Consider the following 22,932-nt stretch of genomic DNA (forward strand, 5'->3'; position numbering starts at 1 on the left):
TTGGACCTACAATGGGTGAAAATCGGAAAAAATATTTTTTAACCCGAATTTTTTTTTTCACCAAAATTTTGTTCACTAAATATTAAAAAAAAAAAATTAAAAACTAAAAAAAATATTTTTTAAAATTAAAAAAAAATTATTAAATTTAAAAAAAAAATTCAAAAAAAATTTTAAAAAACAATTTCTAAAAAACAACTGAAAAAAAAAAATTAAATTTTATTTACCTAAAAATATTTAAAATTTTTATTTTAAAGTATATTTTGGTGAAGGGTATATAAAATTCGGCACAGCCGAATATAGCTCTCTTACTTGTTTTTTCTAAGAATGTTATATAGCTTGCCAAAAGAAAAAAAAGCCCGCCCAATGACTATATATGTATGTACATCTTTTAAAGAAACTTCTGGGTAATGTCTTTGTAAAAAAATTGTAGCCGCCAGCACCCGCCGAAATACTTTTTTTTTAATTTTTACGGAATGGAATTTTTAGAAATATTTCTTTATTCATTATTGATTTTTATATATCTAGACCCTACTGTAACTTGAAATATAGTAAATACATATCTTTTTAAAAATTTAGTTTCAGAAACACATGAAAACGTATTTTTTTTAATTTTTTATTAACGATTTTTATATGTATTTATAGACCCTACTGTAACCTGAGAAAAAGTATATATTGATATTTTAAATTTTTTTTTTTGGAATCGGAGATACCAATTCTATATGAAAAGAGCGCCAAATAATTTTGTCCACCTAGATTATGATTTGGAACCACAGTGTGGTAATTACTTCACAATCTAGTTGAGTCTTCACATGTTAACTCAATTACTCCTGGACAGAAGCTGACAAGTATTACATAGCTATCAGTTCTTGGTTCAAGACACTCCTACAACTTAGTCAACAGATGATAAAAATATTTGAATCGTCCAATGAATATTATAATCAATATCCAAATAGAAACAGCAAAAAAACGTGATCATAAAGGGGGTCATTGGTTCTTATTGTCGATGAAATATTCTCTCCTACCAAATGGCATCCTAGAAAATTATTCCTACTCTTATAATCAAATAAGAGTTATAACTGTGCAGATTGTATCACCAAAAAAAAACGCACCAGCATTCATTCAAAATTTGTGAATAATACAGTTTTTATAAAAACAATTTTTTTACGTGACAAAACTAATGTTGATCTTATCCTAATCAATACATTAAAGAAAGCCTGAAAACTTGACCATAACAAAGCAGAATTCAACATAAAGGGTGTTGTATTAAACTCATCTTATATTTAAATTCAAATAAAACAAAGTGTGTGTGCTATATTATCATCGACAATTTTTATTCGTCTGAAAGGCCTATCGTAGCCATTATCCGGTTTCGCAGGATGGCGAGCATCCGAATTTGACTGAAGGCATGGGTTGTGTTGTCTTGGAAATCCGATGTGGTTTCTGTTGTATTCCCATAGACCTGCGACTTAAGAAAACCCCACCAGAAAAATGCTAATGGGGTCAAACTTGAGATGACCATACCCTCAAATCGATCGTGCAGATGAGTTATGAGTAGGGTTTTTATCTTTTTGTATTTTGCCAATATTTCACTACCCGGGCTTTTTAGTCTGAATTCCCGGGAATTAAAACTGACGAAACTACAAATAAAAGAAGTAAGGGCTCGATTTTTTTTTTTTTAAAAAAGTGAAAAGTTTTTTTTTTACAATTTTTCGTTTATATCTCGGCAATAATAGACCGCTTATTATTATTATCATTTATTTGGGGTTTTTCGAATGAACATTTAAAAAAGCATATGGAAAACTGTACGATCTACAATTATTCCAGAAAACACTAGTAGAACAAAGGCTTCTACTTTTGATGGCGGCACACCATTTGGTTTTTTCAAGTATAGAATTGATTTTGGACTTGAAAGGAAACACAGCAATAGACCTTGGTAACAATGATAGCTTTATAATGAGTGTGTTTTGCAGATATTGTATTATAAAAATTCACCTTTGAATCCAATTATTTGGAAATTTTCGAGATCAACATACATTTTATCTCTTAACTATTCAGTTGAATGTATTGAATTCATTCCTTTTACTTAAATTCTTAAGAAAATTTTTTTCAGTTCATTTTGAAAATTATTAAAAGCTAAACAAAACTGAATGAAGAGAAACCATTTTAACGCAATTTGTAGTAAATTTGAATCAACAAAAATTAATCATTCAATGTTTGAATAAATTCTGTTATTAATTAACTTCAAAATTAATTCAATTTAAATGAAGCTTTTGAAGGAAGCTAAAGAATTAGATATTTGGAATGGATTTATGAAATGTAGGGCTGACTTTTTTTAATTATGGATTAAGATTTTAGTGAATTAAGCTAAAATTTAATTAAATAATACGAAGCTCTATATATAATGATTATAACACTAAGTTTTTATATGAAACTTTGCTATAATATTCATAGTTATATATTTCGGGAATAGCCGGGTACGTGGGAATATAAAAAAAAATTTTACCGATTCCCGGGAATAAAAAAATGTCGGGAAATTAAAAACCCTAGCTATGAGCTGTGTGGCACGTAGCACCATCCTGCTGAAACCACATATCGTTGGTGTCTACATTATACAATTTAGTCCGACAAAAGTTGGTAATCATTGACCTATAGTGTTCGCCGTTTAATGTGCTGGCATGTCCAATATCGTTTTCAAAGAAATATGGACTGATGACGCCGCCAGACCAAATTCCACAATAATCAGTAACATTTTCGCTCTTGGATCTGATGTGGATTGGTATCGTCCCATTCATTCAAAAATGGGCTTCATCGCTGAAGTTGAGTTTTTGATGAAAAACGAACCGAATATTAAATTTGATAAAAAACAATTTATGATTTTCACAGACAAATAAAACAATTAAGAAAGTATGGTCGGTCAAGCCCTACACTAAGTAAAAGAGCAAAAACATTTTTCTATTGAAATTTCAATAATTTATATTTTTGAGTGATTTTCGGAAGTGGACCTTATATGGGGGCTATGACCAATTATGGACTGATCACAATGAAATTAGGTCGTCTGATTTGTATTTATATGAAGTTAATTATGTTGAATTGTGTGTGTATACCGACATTTTTAAGCGATTTACGCACGTTAAAGTGATTTTCGGAAGCGGGTCTCTATGGGAGCTATAACTAATTATTGACCGATCGTAACAAAATTTGGTGACATGAATTGTGTGTATATAAAACTTATTTGGAGCGGAATTTGTTGAGATACATATATAAATTAAACATTAATGACCGATAAAGTCCAATTTCGCCAGGACATTTGTATGGGGACTAATTGAAATAATGTCCCGATTTCAGTTTCAATGGACTGCGTTTTTGGGCTGACAAAATTGTGTTTATTAAATTTTATCGAATTATCTTCAAAGTTGAGACCTGTACTTTACGCACAAAGTTTACATGGACAGAAGGACGGACATCGTTTAGTCGACGCAGAAAGTGCATAACTACTTCATTTTCAATTTCATAATATTTATGAACAAATTCCGTTTTCAAAATTAAAAAGTTTTGCGAATAAATTTACATGTCCAATTCATACAAATGCATGCTTTAAGAGGTGTTAGATTAGAATATAAAATTCTGGTATGGTCTACCATAGAAATTCAGTTTCAGTGATTCTCCAACATTTTTTAATTTCCTCATATCTACTGCAGCAAAGTTCTTCAAAATATCAAGAAAATCTTAAATACTCAATTTGAATATTAACAACTACTGATTTGTGCTAATTCCTTTGTAATTTGTGCAAACAAATTTTCAAGAATTGCAAATGAATTTTGCTATATAAACATTACATTTACCTACACTTAAATATTTTGGATACTACTGTAATTGTTGCAATAAGTATAGTAAATATACACACATACTTACATATGAATATTAGACCAGCCCTTAAAAATTGTATATGCCTTGGATGGCTCTCATTTTGTTCTTCTAATCTAAATGATGAAAAATTACAGGCCAATCCGATAACGAGAACCCGTGTCGGAAGTCAATTGAAAGTTTTAATATTGGGTAAATTATGGTACTTTTTTTAGTTTCTTAAAAATGTTTGCTATTAAAATCTTAATTTTTTAACTATCTGTTTCATCAGATAGTTTTAGCTCTGATGAAACAGCCCTTTGGAAATGTTTTATACTTCCAAAGGGCTGCTCTAATATATTTTTGTATGTCTATTTTTTTACTTATAGTGTTTATACGATACAAGTAAAGTTGTTAAGACCATGTCAACGTGATGACTTTAAATGCCATAAAATGTTTCTTAAAATTAAAAACACACACAAAAAAATATTTACAAAAAAAAACATGAATAGTGTTTAAGAAGACATTAATTTTCTAGAGATAAGAATTGTTTCCCAAACAAAAATTGAAAACTAAATACTGCAATCTGTGTAAGTGGAGTGTTGCAGGAATTTACTGTAGTAGTTAAGAAAAAGTGATTTAAAATTAAAGCTTTTATGTAAATCAGAAAGTTTACTTTAAGTACGCTTAAGTTAGATATTAGTTGAGAAATGTCTAGATAAAATGTCATACTTAAGTAACATTTTGTTTTAACTTTAAACTTTTTTTGGATTATTTTAATGTTCTAGGTACTGCCTTTGCCTGCAATAATTCCAAAATTTTGCTTAAAATTACATTTGAATAAATGATGTTACATCTATTTGCTTAATAACAAAAGTTTCCTTGAAATTCATTATTATTTTTCCATTTTCAGTAATTATTGGAAATATAAGTTGTTCTATTCAATTCCTCCATTATTATCTTTAAATTCTATATAATTTAGTTTTCTTTGCCGTTAGGATTATTTTGTAAAGCAATTCTTCTTAACAATCTAGTTGGAAGTTTTTTTAAAATTAATTATGAATTGTTTCCAAATAATTACATTTCATGTCCTCAAAACAAGCAGTTGAGTGGTGCTAAAAAGCAGTCAGAAAATAAGATTTAAAATCATTCATTCATATATAAGCATAATTCAATTCGAAATTCCGTATGTATGAAAAGACGGTCATTTCAATTTGTTTTATTGGCATTTCTCTCTCCTTGCCTTCTACGTATTTATTCTGTGGGTTTCCCGCTTTTGTTAGCCATTGAAAGCTGTGACCTTTTTCCAATCTTTATGGCAACATATCGACTCCGTCTCAAAAGAACTGTTCATCTTTCGAGGCCAAGAATTTTTTGTTTAAACGATCATTTAAATTTTTTAGATATATATAAGATATATCTAAAATCGCAGGACTCCGGGACCGCTTTAACTAATTTTTTAATGTTCGCAATACATAGTCCGCAAATACGCTCACTTTTTAAATACATCTGCAAAATACATCGGTCTGTGAGCACAGATATTTCTGACCTAAAATCGATTTTTTTTATAAAAACTCAAAATATCTAAATTCGGTAATAACTTGGCCAATAAGCGTTTAATCATGAAAAGCAAATCGATCTGTGATCACTCATAATAACTTGGCCAATAAGTGATTAATCTTGAAAAGGAGCTCGATCTGTGATCACTCATATTTCTGACCAAAAATCGATTTTTTTTATATAAGAACTTAAAATACCTAAATTCGCTAATAACTTGGCCAATAAGCGTTTAATCAAGAAAAGGAGCTCGATCTGTGATCACTCAAATTTTTTGACCAAAAATCGATTTTTTATATAAAAACTCACAATATCTAAAATTACTCGATCTGTGACCACTTACTTATATTTCTGACAAAAAAAACGCCTTTTTATATAAAAACTCACAATATCTAAAATCGCTAATAACTTGGCCAATAAGCGTTTAATCAAGAAAAAGAGCTCGATTTGTGCTCACTCATTTTTCAGACCAAAATTCGATTACTTATATAAAATCATATGTAAATTGAGTTACATGTATTCTGTTGTTGCAAGACTTAGGTTTTTGACAGCAAACTTAGGTTATTTGTCTTTCAGTAGCGCTTCTATGTATATTTTATTCTATGTCTTATATGACATATTTAGACATAGTGGCCTAGCGTTGTCGTGATGGTCTGCGCAGAGTTACGCTTCGGGTTATCGTAATGGATTCATTTTTTATCGCAACAATTACTTTAATTTTCTTTTATTCGGCTTCAATTCGAATGGTACCCAATTTACCAGCTGTTAGATGAGTCGTTCTACTCGCAAATGTTTTTTAATTTCAGCTTGAGTAGCTCCAAATGATTTTTCAAGCTCCTGTTGAGTTTTACAGCAATCTTCATGGAGTAATGCATTCAATTCTTGGTCTTGAAACTTTTTTGGCTGGCCTAGGCGATTTTTGTCTTCCGTGTCAAAATCTCGACCTCTAAACTCGACCATAAGCTTTGGTGAGGAATCGGTGTGCTTCAGCGGTACTTTTTTCAAATTAAAGAAGAAAAGCAAAACTTCAGGCTTTATTGGTCCAAAACTTGAAATGTTCGAAGGAAAAAAACTTTGTTTTTTGCATTATAATGTTCAATAACTAAGTGAGAATAAAAGTCAAATATATTGTTGTTTTTGTTTTTACAAATTTTTAGGTCTTTGACAGGAGTGTTTTCTGCACAGAAGAGGTGGAAAAATTAATAAATCGGTTTTATTGAGAGGTCTACTTGACCCTTATATAATGCCGCCAGGACGAATCTCCTTATAGGATTCCGTCGTAAGCAAATAAAGTAATATTTTATACCATTACAGGACAGGACACTGTCTAATTGGAACAATACTAGCGGAATGGTTCTACGGTTCAATGATTACTGCAGAAGCTTTCATAATGAAGACAACTATTTTACCATTTTCCGGCTCAGTCCAACATAGGGGACCACATATTTTTAATCTACTTCCAAAGGCCAATAGAAGATGAAGCTGAGACTCATGCATTCTTTCATCAGAGAATCTTGTTGGTTAAAATTGGTAACAAAAAGTGTTTACTCTTGGGTATCACAACGGAATCAAATTTTGAATGGACCCAAGTGAGCAGCTTGAAGAGTGGCTGCCCATAAAACCTAACCTAAACAATCAATCACGTATGAACGTGAAGAAGTGGAGATTGCAGCATTTGAATTTATACCCCTCATTTGTAAATATAAAGCTTAATAATCGTGTTTATAAAACGTTTAGGCATTGATTTTTACATCCCCCATTTGGATAAAAGTATATAGTTTTCCTTCCTTCCTTTCGCATTGTAACACCTTCTTTTTAGAATTTTTTCTTCATACAATTTTTTAAATCTTTCAGAAATGTCTATGTTTACAAATTTTTAACATTTCCTACACAGAAAAAATTATATTTCAATTCAAACATATTCCCATATTGAACTGGTTTCAATTATTTCATAATTAAATCAAGTATTCATTTGCTCAAAAACAAAATTTCTTGATATTTTCTATTGAATTTTGTGTTTTGAATTTGATTATTTTGACAATATACAATTTTCGTTATTGGTTGAATTTCAAATACAAAAATTATTGAATAGATACTTTTCGTAATTGAAACACAAAAATGTGTTTTCAATTACGAAAATTATCTATTCAATAATTTTTGTATTTGAAATTCAACCAATAACGAAAATTGTATATTCAATTGACAAAATAATCAAATTCAAAACTCAAAATTCAATAGAAAATATCAAGAAATTTAGTTTTTGAGCAAATGAATACTTGATTTAATTATGAAATAATTGAAACCAGTTCAATATGTGACAAATATTTGAATTGAAACGGTTTAAGAAATAGTTTTTTCTGTATAGTGATTTTATGTGTACTTTTTTAATAAAATCTATTATTTTCATTCCAACTGTTTTGTGAGTTATTCCTTTTTTATTGAAAAATCTCTTAGAAATCCATAACTATTTGCACAATTTAATAAATCATTGTAAATTAAATACATTTATAAGATTTCTACACCACCTTTCACACCTTTTTTAACAAAAAGTAACTCCTACACCAGGTAAATATGAACATATTTACTTACCCAGCCGTACATTTAATACTCAAACCCAGCAATGGCCATTGTTAATGGAAATTTGAATGCCGAGAGCTCTTTAAATGTCTTGCAGCCAGTTACAACCAGTGCGACTACTTTGACTACCAAACACCAGTACAATACAACAACAATCATTATTCTTTGTTTTTTTGTTGTAGTTACAAAAGTGTAGTTATAAAAAAGAAAATAAAAATAAATAAAATCCATATAATAAAAAAGAAAGAATAAAGAAAAAAAGAACCAATATAAAGCAGCAAATATTTTATATAAAGTTATGCTAATAGGCAGGCAGCATGGAAACTACTTAGTTCCGTTAACAGTTTCCGTTTCCTTTTTATTGTGGAATATAGTTTGCTCAATATATAAACACTCTCTCATACCCAACTACACATACATACAGACCTATGCAAACTTATTTAACAAACACACCCACCTACCGACATTATGCTTTAAAACTCATTTACAATTTGTTGATGACGATCAAGTTGTTGGTAAAAAAATATATATATATATTGCCGTTTAAGCTGAAGCAGTTGCTGATGACGATGTTAAAAGAAATCATTATGATGAACATAATTTAACATGATGACTGTCAAGAATAGTTCTGTTTTTCTTACTGCTGTAACTTAACACCTTTATACAATTTCAGAGTTCACAAGAAAAGTCTCTACCATCAGCATCATTATCATCATCATCTGCATACAATCGCACCACACATACACAATCGGCTTTACAACCCAATTGGCCAGATCCTCGTAGGCTAAAACTGATGACAATATTAGTGACAGTGTCTTGAATATTATCTTATATCTAACTCTGTTCACGACAAGAAGACCAACGAATTCCTAAATGTGGAATATGCTCCTCAATATGCCCTTATCTTGAAAATATCTTGTGTTCATGGCCATGTGGGTAACTTTGTGAGAATTTTTGTAATTTTTCTGTGTTTGCGTAGAAAATACAAACCATTTCGAATGAAATGCATTTAAGTAGGTGGAGAAATACTTAAAGTTGAAAAAAACATAAGTTAAGGAATTTCATTTGATAATAAACGAATTACGGATTGAGGTTTTTTTGGTAAACTATTAAATGATGCTTAAAAATATAAAAAAGGAATATAACCACATTATCTTGAGTTTATTTTTTAATGACTTTAAAACACTAATAAAATAAGGTATTTTTTAACTTTCCATAAGATCATACACGACGTAATGTAGGGTACAAAGTTGTCATTCAACACGTGTTTTGTATTTTTGTCCCATTCTTTTTTTTTTATCCACTATCAAAAAAGATGGCGATATATTGAGTTTGTCAATCGATTTGTAACATATTGAATAATTAGTTGTAGAACCAAAAATAATATATATTCTGGGTATTTATACAATTCTAAGATGATCTAGCTATGTCCGTCTGACATGAAATGGCCTCGAGGAAAGGATAATGAAAATTTTGCCAAATATTACTTATTCTTTGATCCGAAATGTTTGGTGTTGAAAACGGGCAAAATCGGTCAAGTAGAGCCAGAGTAATGAACCAAAATCTGAGACAAGAAAGTTAATACTTTTAAAAAATATTTAGCTTTTTTCTTTAAATACTAGTATATTGTAGATACACTCCCCGCCACATGAATATGGCCCCCTAACACAATTTTTTCAAAACGTTATAGCTTGTATAAAAAATGTTACGAATTTAATTTTTATTTCTATTTGAAGTTGATTTAGATGTTATTGAACACCACAATAATTGGTTCAATATATACAATGGTTTTGTTTTTATAAAAAAAATTTGTAAACCAAGTAAAACAAATGCCTTAAAATTTTGCGTCACATGAATAGGACCCTACTATGAAAAAACAGTTTATGGATAGTTTGCTATAAAAATTTGTAATTTTATTTACATTTTATGAAAATTTGTACATTTTAAAGCCTTTTCAATAATGCGTAGAGCATCCATTTTTACAGAGTGTTTCGTAAATTCGATTGGGAATAGAATCATACATTGCCATTGCCTTCAATAAGTTCCTCTTTGGTAGTATACTGCTTTCCAGAAGCATACAAACATGTTCAATGATGTTAAGGTCCGTCGAGTAAGGGGACCAATCGAGCACATTAACATTTTGATCGCGTAGCTATGACTTTACCACCCGAGTAGTATGAATTGGGGCATTGTCATGCTGGAATGTCCACTGTAAGCTTCCAAAAATGTTCTGAAAGTGAGAAAACGCTTCTTGTAGCACTCCAATGTAGCAATTAGCGTTCATGGTGCTGGACCAAAATTTCAGTTCTCAGGTACCATAATAGGATATGGCTCCCTACACCATAACCCCTTCCCACTCTGCTATGCAAACGATCCAATTGATGATCCTCTTTTCGGAGATCGTGAAAATAATAATTGAATCCATCAGGACCTTCAAAATTAAATTTGTTTCATCTGAAAAAGGAAACGGTGCCACTCGTCATGTGAGTTCGACAAAAACCCAAGCGCATAGTTTTTCGAGCATCGTTATGTGGTGGTTTTTTCTTTAGTTTTAATCGCTTCAGGTGTTTGGCCTTCGAAATTACATGCTGCTCTATTCTTATGCTTGCCGAAACACCAGTTTTAGCTGTAATTTGTGCAAACGAGTCGTCAAAATTTGATGCTGCTTTGAGAATATCAGGTTTACCAGTTGCCGAAAGTACACTTTTAGTACGGCCTTTTATGAAGTGAAATTTTTCACGTATTGTTCTTTTGATAAGAAGACATGCTCTGTGTAAATTGGCAAGAGGCTGTTCATGATTTGTGCTAGTCCCCATAAAAATTTCTTCCCGGAATATGGCTCTTCATATATAAATGTCTTTGTAATAGCAGTATCCGCAAAATAAACAAGCATAAGTTCTATGCAACAGGGAATAACAATATTAAATTTGGTCCATATCTGACCATAGCCCCCACTTAAATCACTCATATACGTATAAATCTCGTATAAATGTCACTATCAGATTGAAATTCAAAACAAATAATTCTATTTCTTATAGAAATCGGCGTACTAAATTTTATTTAGATCGGTTAATAAGTGGTCGTAGATTATATATAAGGACCACATCCGCAAAACATTTAAATACGCTTAAATCTCTTATGAACATCGCTATCGACATACAGTAGCGAGCAGAAAAATTGCAACGCTATGCTATGTGAATTTCAACTTTATTATTTTTCTTATAACTGAATCAAATTCTTCCCATCTGCTGTTTATACCCTACACCACCATAGTGGGGAGGGTATAACACCCACCAATTATTTATAAAAATAAATTAAGCGTCTATGCTTTTCAAAGCAGATCCTTTATGATTAAAATGGTGAAGTCGTGTGATATGGAAGGTCAATTAATGTAATTTTAATTTATTCGGGTCTGATAGTTTCGATCTGTTACTCAGCCCTTCTGGTCAGAAATATTCCCTTAAATATTAAATTAAAATAATTAAAAATGTCTATAGCTTAGTAATCACATAAGCTAAATATAGGATTCTACGAAATAGGTACAGTGTCTCTTATTCTTCTTAAAATTTTCTTGGTTTTCGAACAATTCACCATATTGAACGGAAAATGCATCATTCGTTAATTCTATTATCCTTTGTAGATTCTATGTCCTTGAATTTATTAGTATTAACAGTAAATTACTGTATTGTAACAGTATTATAGTTTTTGGCCATTTTTAATAATTGTTTTTTAAAAAAATTTACAAATCTAGTCAATTTTCTTAAAGTGGCATTTTATTTGCTCGCACAAATTTACCACTGTTTTTACTAAAAATTGTATAATAATAGTTACGTGCAAAAATATTGGAAAAAATGTCATACAATAAGTTACTATGACCACAAAGAATATAAAAATAGAAGATGGGGAGAATTGGATTGAGTTATAAGAAAAATAATACCAGCTGAAGATCACATAGCATAGCGTTGTGAAAATTTTTGTAAAGATCGGACCATAATTGGTCATATTTTCATTTAAGGATCACTTCCGAAAACACACATTATAGCAGTTGTATTAAAAAATCATTATGTTGGTTTCTCTGACGGTCAGTCTATAATTTATCATATAAATTATCCTCTGGAAAATACATTATCCTCTAGCAGTGTTAAATTTACAACAGATATTTTTTAGTAATAGGAAATTTAAAACTAATCAAATTGGGTTAACCAGATCATGTTGGTGGTGGGTATATAAGATTCGGCACAGCCGAATACAAAACTCTTACTTGTTTATTTTACTATATATTAGGTTGGCTCTAATTTTCAACTTTTTAGATTTTCGATACTCTTAAGGATCCTAGAATTATTTTTCATCGTCTAAAACTCAAATGCTAAAAAATTAAGCGAAATTGAATAAAACCTTTGAGGTTAGGATCGCTATAGAAATATTAAAAAAAATTAAAAATGTGTTTATTATTTCATTTACCTATAGACGCGGATCAAGGGTGTGAAAAAATTAAATTTCCCTAAAAAAAACCGAAAAGTTTTAATATGAAAAAGGAAAAATGTAAAATAATTTTTAATTTATTTTAGTTCCCAAATGGTTGACCTGAATCAAGGTATGATATCACTTTATACTAGAGTTCCTAATTTCCCGGACTTTTTTGTCCAAAAGAATTGTCGCAAATTTTGTAATACTAAATTAAGAAAAAAAAAACCAGTAAAGTTTTTCAAATAACAGTGCGGAACAGAGATTTTGGTGCCCAAGATTTGAACTACGTTTTGTACAAGCTGATGAACCCTCATTACCATGTTATACTTGTTTTTTTCCAGTCAGCTCGCGTTTTCGAAATATATATTATATTTTCATTGAATACACTATTTTTTTGTATTTTTCTTAAAAATTTTGGGTAAAGCAGCTAAGAATGTGAAATTTTTTAGCATGAGACTGGTCTACGTATCTACATATGCATTCTTTTGAGTATAATAATTCTAATGGATGTTTTGGCATATTTGTCTGATCTTTCAGGAAAGTTGAAATTTGACTATTTTAGCCTTAATAAAATTGTGCACTATGAAAATTTTAAATAAAAATTTAGCACTGCACATTCAAGGCATTATAGCGAACATAGTTTTTAATTAAAATGAAAAATTAGTTAAAAATTTAATGAAATATTTAGATAATATCCCGAAATTTTGCATCCTAAAAAAATTTTTTTTTTATAAATACATTTTTAGGTAGTCATTAGCAATATAAATACTTCATTTGAAGTTTTTAAAATATTACGAATTTTTTATTTACGTGATTTACAGCGTTTTTGGTGAAAATATCTTAAAATTTTTATTAAAAACACTAGTATTTTATAGAAAAAAATTAATTTTTACAGATATATAGATTTATTTCTACATTATATATCCAGGAATTGTCCAAGTTGCGAATTTGAATACCAAAGTAATCAAAATACAATTGGAGAACAGTATATGTAATTGATTTTCGCTGATCTTTTAACATATATTCGCCACAAATGTAACAAAACATATTAGCATCTTTAACACAGCATCTCATCTTACCAGACATAATGAAATAATATAACAAGAGAAATTATATTTATCAAAAAAAAACACAGGTGTAAAACATTCAATTTACGAACATTTGAATAATTTTTTTAATACAAAATACATATGAAAAATATTAGGTCTGTTCATTTACTTTCCCAGTAAATACTTGCAACGAGAAAATAAAATCAAAATATACAAAATTACTCTCTTAAATTCTCAAAAATAGTAAGAAGTAAATGAACGCTTTTCCAGTAACAATTGTTTTATACACACAATTTTCTTATTTTATTCCTTTTAAAATGTAAAATACTGACATTTTCTTCAATTTAAATTTTTAAATTCGTTTTTTTACATTTTTTCACCACAAAAATAAATAAATAATAACACAAAACATATGAAATATAAGCTGCTGACAATTACGAGTTCAAAATAGGACTTGTATACGCTCTTGATTTTTGCTCTACTTGAAAGTTTTTCGAGTTAATGAACGCTTTTCCAGTAACAATTGTTACTAACTAGTAACAACTTTTAGTTATTGAACAAAGCTATTGTAAAACTTTGAGTTATTTGTTAAATAGTTTAGCATATTTTCAGCGAATTTTCAATATTTTTATATAAATTAGTTGATTGATATGTTTTTAGTGTATATAGTGAAAAAATTTTGAACCCCTTTACCATAGGTCAATCTTATAAGGATGAAACTGAAAAAAATAAATTTTCAACATCCTTGCGATATCACCAATATATCCTGAAACTTAGATAAACAAAATTGATGTCAAAGAAAAGATAATTTTGTGTAGAATACCAGTACTCCATTTATGAAATAATCAAACAAAAAAAGAAAAAAATACAGAATAATCAAAAAAACTAAAACCGTGATCTTAAAAACAAGAGCTCCTCAAAAAAAAACTAAAAATAGTTTTGACTATGAAATGTGCCATACATGTTTTATCAAAAACATTTTCCGCGGCACCAAACCAAAATGTCAATTTTGTTCCTCTGTGTAATAGGTGATAATTCAATTATAACTAGAAAAAATACGTAATTCTTTAATATCTCAAATACATGAACGTTCTGTATTCCAAATAAAAAAATGACTAAAAGTTGCGGGATTTACAATAGATGGTGTATCTTTTGAAAGCGGGGTTAGTTTTAAATAATGTCGTTTATTCTCTCTTAGTTATAAAACATTATAGTGTAAACAACAAAGTTTTTTGTTGCTTCTAGTATGTGGGATTTTGTGCCAACAAAGTATTATATGCGAGAAGTTTTGATTTACTTCTTTAATTTGAAAAAAGTGACGCTGAAGCACACCGATTGCTCATTGAATGGCGAAGCGAATGTGTTCTGTAGGTATTAGCATGCGAGAGATGTTTTGTTCGGTTCAGAAATGGTGATATTGACACGGAAGATAAAGATCACCCAGTCAGTAAAAAAAGTTTAAAGACAAATAATTCAAGATTGTTGTAAAACTCAACAAGAGCTTGAAAAATAATTGGGAGCTATTCAATTTCAAAACGTTTGCTATCAGCAGGATTCATCCAAAAGCAGGAAAATTGGGTACCTTACGATTTGAAGCCGAGAGACCATGAAAGATGATTGAAAGCTATAAAAGAAAATAATTTGTTCACGAAGCGTAAGAGATCCTATGTGAAGAACGGCCAACCAATCGAATGGACACCAAAGCCAAATATCCATGACGCTAAGGTAATTATCTGTATTTGGTGCAAGCAAAAGGGTCCTATCTACTATGTGCTGCTGAAATCTAACCAGACCATCCAGTACCGCATGCAACTGATTCGTTTTAAGTGAGGATTGGCAGAAAAACGCCAAGACATGAAACCGTTATATTACATAATGAAAATTTCAAGTAAATGTGCAACTTCTAAGCGTTATCGGATTTTGCTCAATTTTTCAGAGTTTGGTTTATAAATGGCGTATAAACATTTTGTGCCTGGAAGCATCCTAAATCGAAAAATTACCAAGTAAGTGCCACCCTATTATACATGCTCCCAGGCACCGACAGAAAACTTAAGTAGGTGTTTATTTTTCTTTGCAGTTTTATTATTTCTTTCTTTTTTCTTCACCGGTATTTCTCTTAATCATGTTCTTAAATATTTAATGTTGAAAATATAATTCCATATCCGTTTCTTTATACAAATGGTGGCTTGTTGTTTTAACTCTTACAATTCATACACAAACACATTTCTGCAATAAATTTTTATATTTTCTTTAAAATAAAGTCCTTACAAAAAAAAAAGAAAAACAAATAAAAATAATAAGAATTTCATTTTATTTAAAAACTTCATAATTAATTTTTATTTATTCACTGGTATTTACCATGACTTGATTTTAATATTATATTTTTTGTCTAAAATTCAGCTCGAATTAAGTAGTAAAACTACCAGCATTATAACGAGTGAGTAGTTTGTTCAAATATGAATTGTTTAGAGTAAAAAGCTAGAAGTTTTCTTCAGTTGTTTTCTTGTTGCAAAAACTTGTTACAAAAAGACATGAACAAGCAAATGTAAGAAAATGCAAATACAAAATTTTGTAGTTTTTGTCACTAAGTTCATTTTTCTGATTACTTTTATGTAGATGTTTTGCAAACAATATTTAAAAATAGAAAACAAAATAAGTTTAAACTTCTTGTTTGTTGCAAAGACAAGCAGCACAAACTAACTGCATGAGTAAAAAGTCGTAAAACATAGTTAGAAATGCTTGAAAATTTGTTTGTATGAAAGCATAAAATTCTATATAAATGCTATATGTCTGCATGTAAGCATTAAAGTAAAAACCAGGATAAGAGCCTGATGATGTTGTGACTAAGGCAACAAAAAAAACATATTATTTGTAATAAAAACACCTGACACTTGTTAGGGGCATAAATAAACCATGTGAGAAGCTGACAAATTATTATCATTGAAACATTAATGAAAAATTAAATTAAATAAACAAACATATGGACATTTTTTTATTTATCACACAAACAGTATCAAACAGAAGTACAAAGACTAATTTATTTGTTTAAAGATTGTGATTTCTCAATATAGAAATTTAAGGAATATTTAAAATTGTGTATATACATCCTTTTTTATATGTGATTGATTACTACAGTGGCAAGCATACTATTTTAGATCCCATCTTATAAATTGTAGAGGTAAACTGATGTATGAAGTACTAGCTGATCGTTAAAATGGCCTGGATACTGTCTTTCTATTCCTTTAAAAATTCCTTATCTCGTAAATTTTGCAATATCTATATCGAATTAATCGCATTCTTATCTATAGAACCGCTATGGGACTTATTTTCTATTTGCAAATAATAGTATCCAGAACTTAACTTTCTTTGGTTAATGTTATTTTGGCGTTAAGAGACGACGAACCCATAAGGCTGATACGGTTTCAGAGAACTCACCGATCGTGATTTCAATGATCTTCGAATAAAATCAACATACACGAAACAGAGAGGAAGTTCCGAGAAACCATCAACGCGGCAGCTGCTCGCTTCATACCTGTTGGTCGATGCCACACTTCCGAGCAGAAGCAGCAAGACTGGCAGATGATATAATCTGGTTGGTAAATGAACACAGTTCGTGTTCGTTCATTCAGCAACATGAGAGAGACAAGGAGTAACAAAGTGTTTTTCTCAAATATTACAAAAACCCGTCTCGGACATTCCTCCGCTTTGCACCAGCTGAAGTTGTAGAGGTCATAAATGCAACCAACCAATCCAAGGCTCAGACGGTATATTCATCCTGATGTTAAAATATCTTGGCGAACAGTGTATTGAGTACTTCTTAATGGGTTTTAACCTCTCAGTGAGGAGGAGATTCATCCCTAACAGAGACGGCAGAGTCAGCCCTATCAGATAGGGCAGAATTATCCCTATGACCTGTCACGAAGACTTTTGCGGCTCTTCTTCTGCTGAACCATCAACAAGCTGCTTTTTCCATAAAATGCATATTACCGCAACACCATTGCAAATCAGGATATTCTGCTTTCCACAATGTTCAGTAATATATGGGGATGAATCGTAAATTATCTAAGTGGTAGTCAGCTATTCTCTACAGGAAGTGAAAGTGATTTCAAATGTGGACGACTGCACTATTATGACGACAGAGAAAAGTTATATCGGAGAAATACACAACTTCTTCTTTGGCAACATTCTTCACATGAACGAAGAAATTTTAAAGTTAATTTTTGTTAAAGTCGACTTTATTATCAAATAGAACTTTTGTTTTTATTTGGAAAAAGCTTCAAAACTTTTTCCAACATTCAATAAATAGAAGAAATTTCAAAAAATTAAAAAAACAAAATGTACATAAAAATTCAAAACATAAAACCAATTTCAAATATAATTTAAAACAACATTTTAAATTATATTTGAAATTTGTTTTATGATACGAAATTTAAAATAATAGTCAACTTTATGGACTTAAAATCGACTTTAAGGCTTTCGTAGTTAGGCTGATAGATTTTTATTATAAAAATTCAAAGTTAAGCATTAAAAAGATTTCAAAACAAACACATATATTAGAATTAATCTGTATTATAATTGTTACCAAATCGCTCAATAACGCACAGTGCTTTGTTTTCATATAGGCAATGGACAAAAATAGAAGGAGTTATTGCAGACGAATAAAAATTAGTAGAATATTACCTTTTGGTAAGATTAAGAAAAAATATAATTCTTGAAAAAATCCGTGCAAGTACACGGGTACCTCCCATATATCCTGAACATATAATTTTGAATAAAATTCACAGTTATACTCTTAACATTTGAAAATTTTGTTGTAATCATTTTAATAAAGTTATTGTTGTTTGTGAACATTTTTATTTATTAGGATTCGGGTGGCTGCCATACATCCTTTTCCTTAAAAAACCTATAAACCTGAATAAAATTATTAATTTTCAGAAATTATTGTTCTATTATAGTATAAGATGCAAAACTATGAAAATTTCATCGGAAGGATATTCATAATTCCTAGACATCAAGATTTCAATATCCTGTATAGCAACTATTTTTTTTTTAAAAAAATTCGTAAAAATCGTTTTTTATTTTGCAATTTATTTATTAACATTTCAAGGATTTACGTAACTGCCATATATCCTTTTTTTAAAAAAATACTGAAATATTGTATATATTTTCTAAATTTGGAAGGACGGATGGACGGACATTTTCAAATGTTCATAGACTTATGGTTCAGCTGTAATATTAGAAACTGGATGTTGGATTATACTTTAAGTGTTCCCAATATCAGCAGAAGCTCATGTTACTATCACAACCTAAGGATATGTAGGTTATATTCAATTATTGAGTTACTTACGTTTATGGTAAAAATGTGTTATTTATGGGTGCCATCTAAAACAATTTTTTTTAAAGTTCTAGTCAAAACGGACAAATAATGATTTCACATTATAATAAATAAGAGATAGGCATTAGATAAAATTAAAGAAAAATTAAAATTGATTAACATGTTTTTTTCAAAATTAAATCAAACATTGGCATTTTTTTTTGGATTTCAGCATAAAAACATACAAAATCAAGAACCAAATAAAGACCTAGTAATACACTTTATGTCATTAAACTACTTTTGTTAAATAACGCAATATTTCTTAGTTATTTAAAAGAAGAAACGGTATTATTTTATAAAAAAACAAAAATCTGGAGCTATGTCCCCAAACCATCAAATTGAAAATTTACGAAATGTGAATTTATACATTTAAACAAAAATTTAATAGTTTTCATACGAAAGGACAACTAATGATTATAGTTTCTTATAGATAATACCCAATTCTATTCTATAGTAAAACATAATCAAAATAGATTAATATATATTTTACTAATATTCCAACAAAGTTTTACAATTTCAGGCTTACAATAAAAAAAATTTTAATTATTAAAAATTCCGCAGATTAAACAGTTAAACTTTTTTTTGACAAAAACAGTAATTTCCCATAATTTCACATTCATATTCTTTCATTTGCCGTCAATCGCAATTTTATAACTTTTAAAACGAACTTTTAACAAATATTTTAGTTAACCATAAAAATATATATTTTTCTCCATAAAATTTATATTGAAAATATACTAACTTTAGCGACCTCTAGTGACGACAAAAAAAGATATTTATATAAAATCTGTTTTACACGAATGCGTTATTTAGTTGTCTATCCAAAAATATAAATTTCATTAACATCAATGACATGATAAGCACTATGTAACGTGGACAGCGGAGTAGATTTCCTCAAAATAGTGTAATTTTTAATAATTGCTATATTAACTAAAATTTATTTTTTGAAATAGTGAAATTCAATAACTGCTATATTATATTAAAATTTATTTTTATTTTTTCTATAATTCATTAAAAGCATAAAAATCAATTTAAATTTCAAAAGTTATTACAAAATCTTAAACGAAAATTTTTTATAAGCTTTTAAATCGATCCGCGCATCGATGGTGTCTAAATTTGACTGCCTCTTTAAATAAAAAGCTAAGTAAATCTAGGTTTCCAAACCGATAGTCGGCAGAATTAGGTGAATAGATAACGAAATCTTTTTCGGTAGCTACAAGAAAGTTGTCAGTTACTAGGGTATTCATTCGACTAATGATCGTTCGATTAATCGAATAATTTCTTACGAATAATTATTCGAACAATTTTAAAATGGCCATTTTCGAATAACGAATAATTCGAACAATTTTATGTCGAATAATCGAATAAAACGAATAAATGTTCATATATATTTAAATTTAATAAATTGCATAAAATTTTTCATAATTTCAAATTGAAATAAGTAATAATCACTCACAAAAATTGTATTGTTTCTGAAATTCGACAAATAACTAAAGAAAACGGGACTTTCGAACACTGTAGATGAGTGTTCCGAAAGCTCCTTCTATAAATATATAAATATTACTGCAAGAAGTTACAATTCTAAACACAAATCTTTAAAAATTTTTAAGTTAGGACTTGAACCAAAGAAAATAAAAGGTACGGAATAATTTATTTTTTATTTAGCTGGCGAAATATTAGAAGAATCGCAATTAATAATCAAAATATTAACATAGATTGAAGTTGAGTTGAATGTAATGGAGAATGTGATTTTGAAACGGTCGTCGAAAGTGATATTGAGGATGACATTTATAATGATTACATTGATATAGATGAAAGCCATGATCTTAAAATATATGTATATAAGTGATGTTATTCCGCGTACGTAAGTGTTGCTAAATATTTAATTTATTATTGCAAACTAATATTTTGTTGCAAGAAAAGCATGGAGTTCGTCTTATACATGATTTTGAATATCGTTGAACATCTTTGTCTAACATGGTAATAAACTTTTTACGTATTTGTAAATGCGTCAATCATGCTCTTCCTGACTTCAAATTAGCCACGTTCACTGACAATGATATCAAACTTTGGACAGATTCCCTTTATTGTGTAATTCCCCAAGACCACTTTATTAAGCATAGGTTCGGCAACGTTGATAGAGCTTGATGTATAATACAATTTGTTATAAATAATTTAGAAATAGTGAATAATTAATTTACTAAAGAATTAGTTACTCAATTTAAAAGCCGAATTAATGAACGACATAAAAAAGTTCTTTTACGTATATTTTTATCGTTTATTTTAATAAAATTTTTCATTATTTTTACATTGGGAATAAAAAAATCAGAATATAGACAGAATATACACTGACCCTTAAACAATTTCTCTAGAATATTACATATACATATGTATAAAATATACAATAAATACATTTTTTAAATCTAATTATAATTTTTTGTACAAAATATATACAAGTAACATCGTAAAGAAAAAATTTTAATTTTTACGTTTATATTGTATTTGAATTCAGGATCATGTTCAACTAGCTCAAATTTTTTAAAGCATAGCTCCAAAACGGAAACTAAAGGGTTTGCTAGTCAATTGTTTTGTAGATTGTTAGGGAGTTAATCTGATCAGAATATTTTTGTTGAAAATTTAATAATGGACTTTGTTTTTGAATGTTTTTTAACATTATCAATACTTGAATTGTTAACTTTAAAGTTATTTTTTGTTTTTCTTTAACAATAAAATATTAAAAAACCGATATCAAAACTTCGTTCTTTACTTTTTTAAAAAAAATTTAAATTATTCGAATAATTCGATTAATTTTAAACGTGTGATCGAATTATTCGAACAAGTTAAAATCTCTTATTCGTTTTATTCGAACAAGAGAAAATCGAATAATTCGAATACCCTATCAGTTACACAATCTCAGTGTAGTAAACTTCGATAAGTGATACCCAGTAGAAAAATACTAAAGGCTGCCAAAGTCCTACCTTAAGGTCTGCTATGTGCTGAATCTAAATAACCTTAGAACACGAGGAGGCAAAGGCTCTACCAGTTATGGGATACAACCTGTAATCCCCGAGGCATATCAGGAAGGAACTTCTTGGAGTATTTCCATTTTATATTTACAAGTATTTTACAGATGGTTACCGATTTGAATAAATTTGATTGGTTATTTTGTTTTTTTTTAATTAATTAAAATTTTATTTAAAAAAAAAAATTCAATAATAAAAATTCATTCATTAAAAGTTTTGGGACCTTTGGGACCTGAAGTTCGAAGCAAAGTTTTAAAACTAATTGAAATAAAATTGATTTTAGAAGCATGCTAACTATCATCCACTTTTCACCGATTCGATAAAGAGACTAACATACAATAGTAAACTATATTAAATTTATATATAATAGAATTTATAAATGTTATAAAATATAGCTTTAAGATTACTTATACAGGGCTATTTGAATAACTTAAGTTAAGTAAAATTACAACTTTTGGTAAAGAGCATTGAATTTGTTAAATTTCTTTATACGTCAAATATTTTGTTTCCTTAAAATTTATAAAGATAGTACATTTTGTGTTCAGTTGTAATATAACAATGCTAGCAAGCTTTTTTTGTTGTTTGTCACTTTCCACTAAACGTTTTCCTTTATAAATATTTTATAAACTAACACAAGCAGTCTATCACTGTAAAATTCAGTGTAATGAAATCGAATATTCAATTTACACACTAAAAACGCCCCCAGTAACGTATGATTGATATTTGCTTAAATTGTAGCAATCATACGCACTCATCACTCCAAAACACGCACCCACTGACACACGAACGCACTCTCTAATAGAGAAAAAAAGTATGTCAATGAGTGTCAAACACAGCCATACACACATTCGAACGCTCTTATTTATAGTTATTTGCTAAGTAAATAAACCGAAAAATGAGAAGAAGAAAAAATAAGCAGATAGATAGAGAGATAGAGAGATAACTCACCCTGTAATGTTGTACATATGATCCATAAACTTGATTTAGTGTATCGCGTAATGAAGGCACCATCATCCAGGACATTAAAGTTAGCGGTGCCATT

The sequence above is a fragment of the Calliphora vicina genome, chromosome 4, assembly GCF_958450345.1.
Source record: "Calliphora vicina chromosome 4, idCalVici1.1, whole genome shotgun sequence".
NCBI classification, from domain to species: Eukaryota; Metazoa; Arthropoda; class Insecta; order Diptera; family Calliphoridae; genus Calliphora; species Calliphora vicina.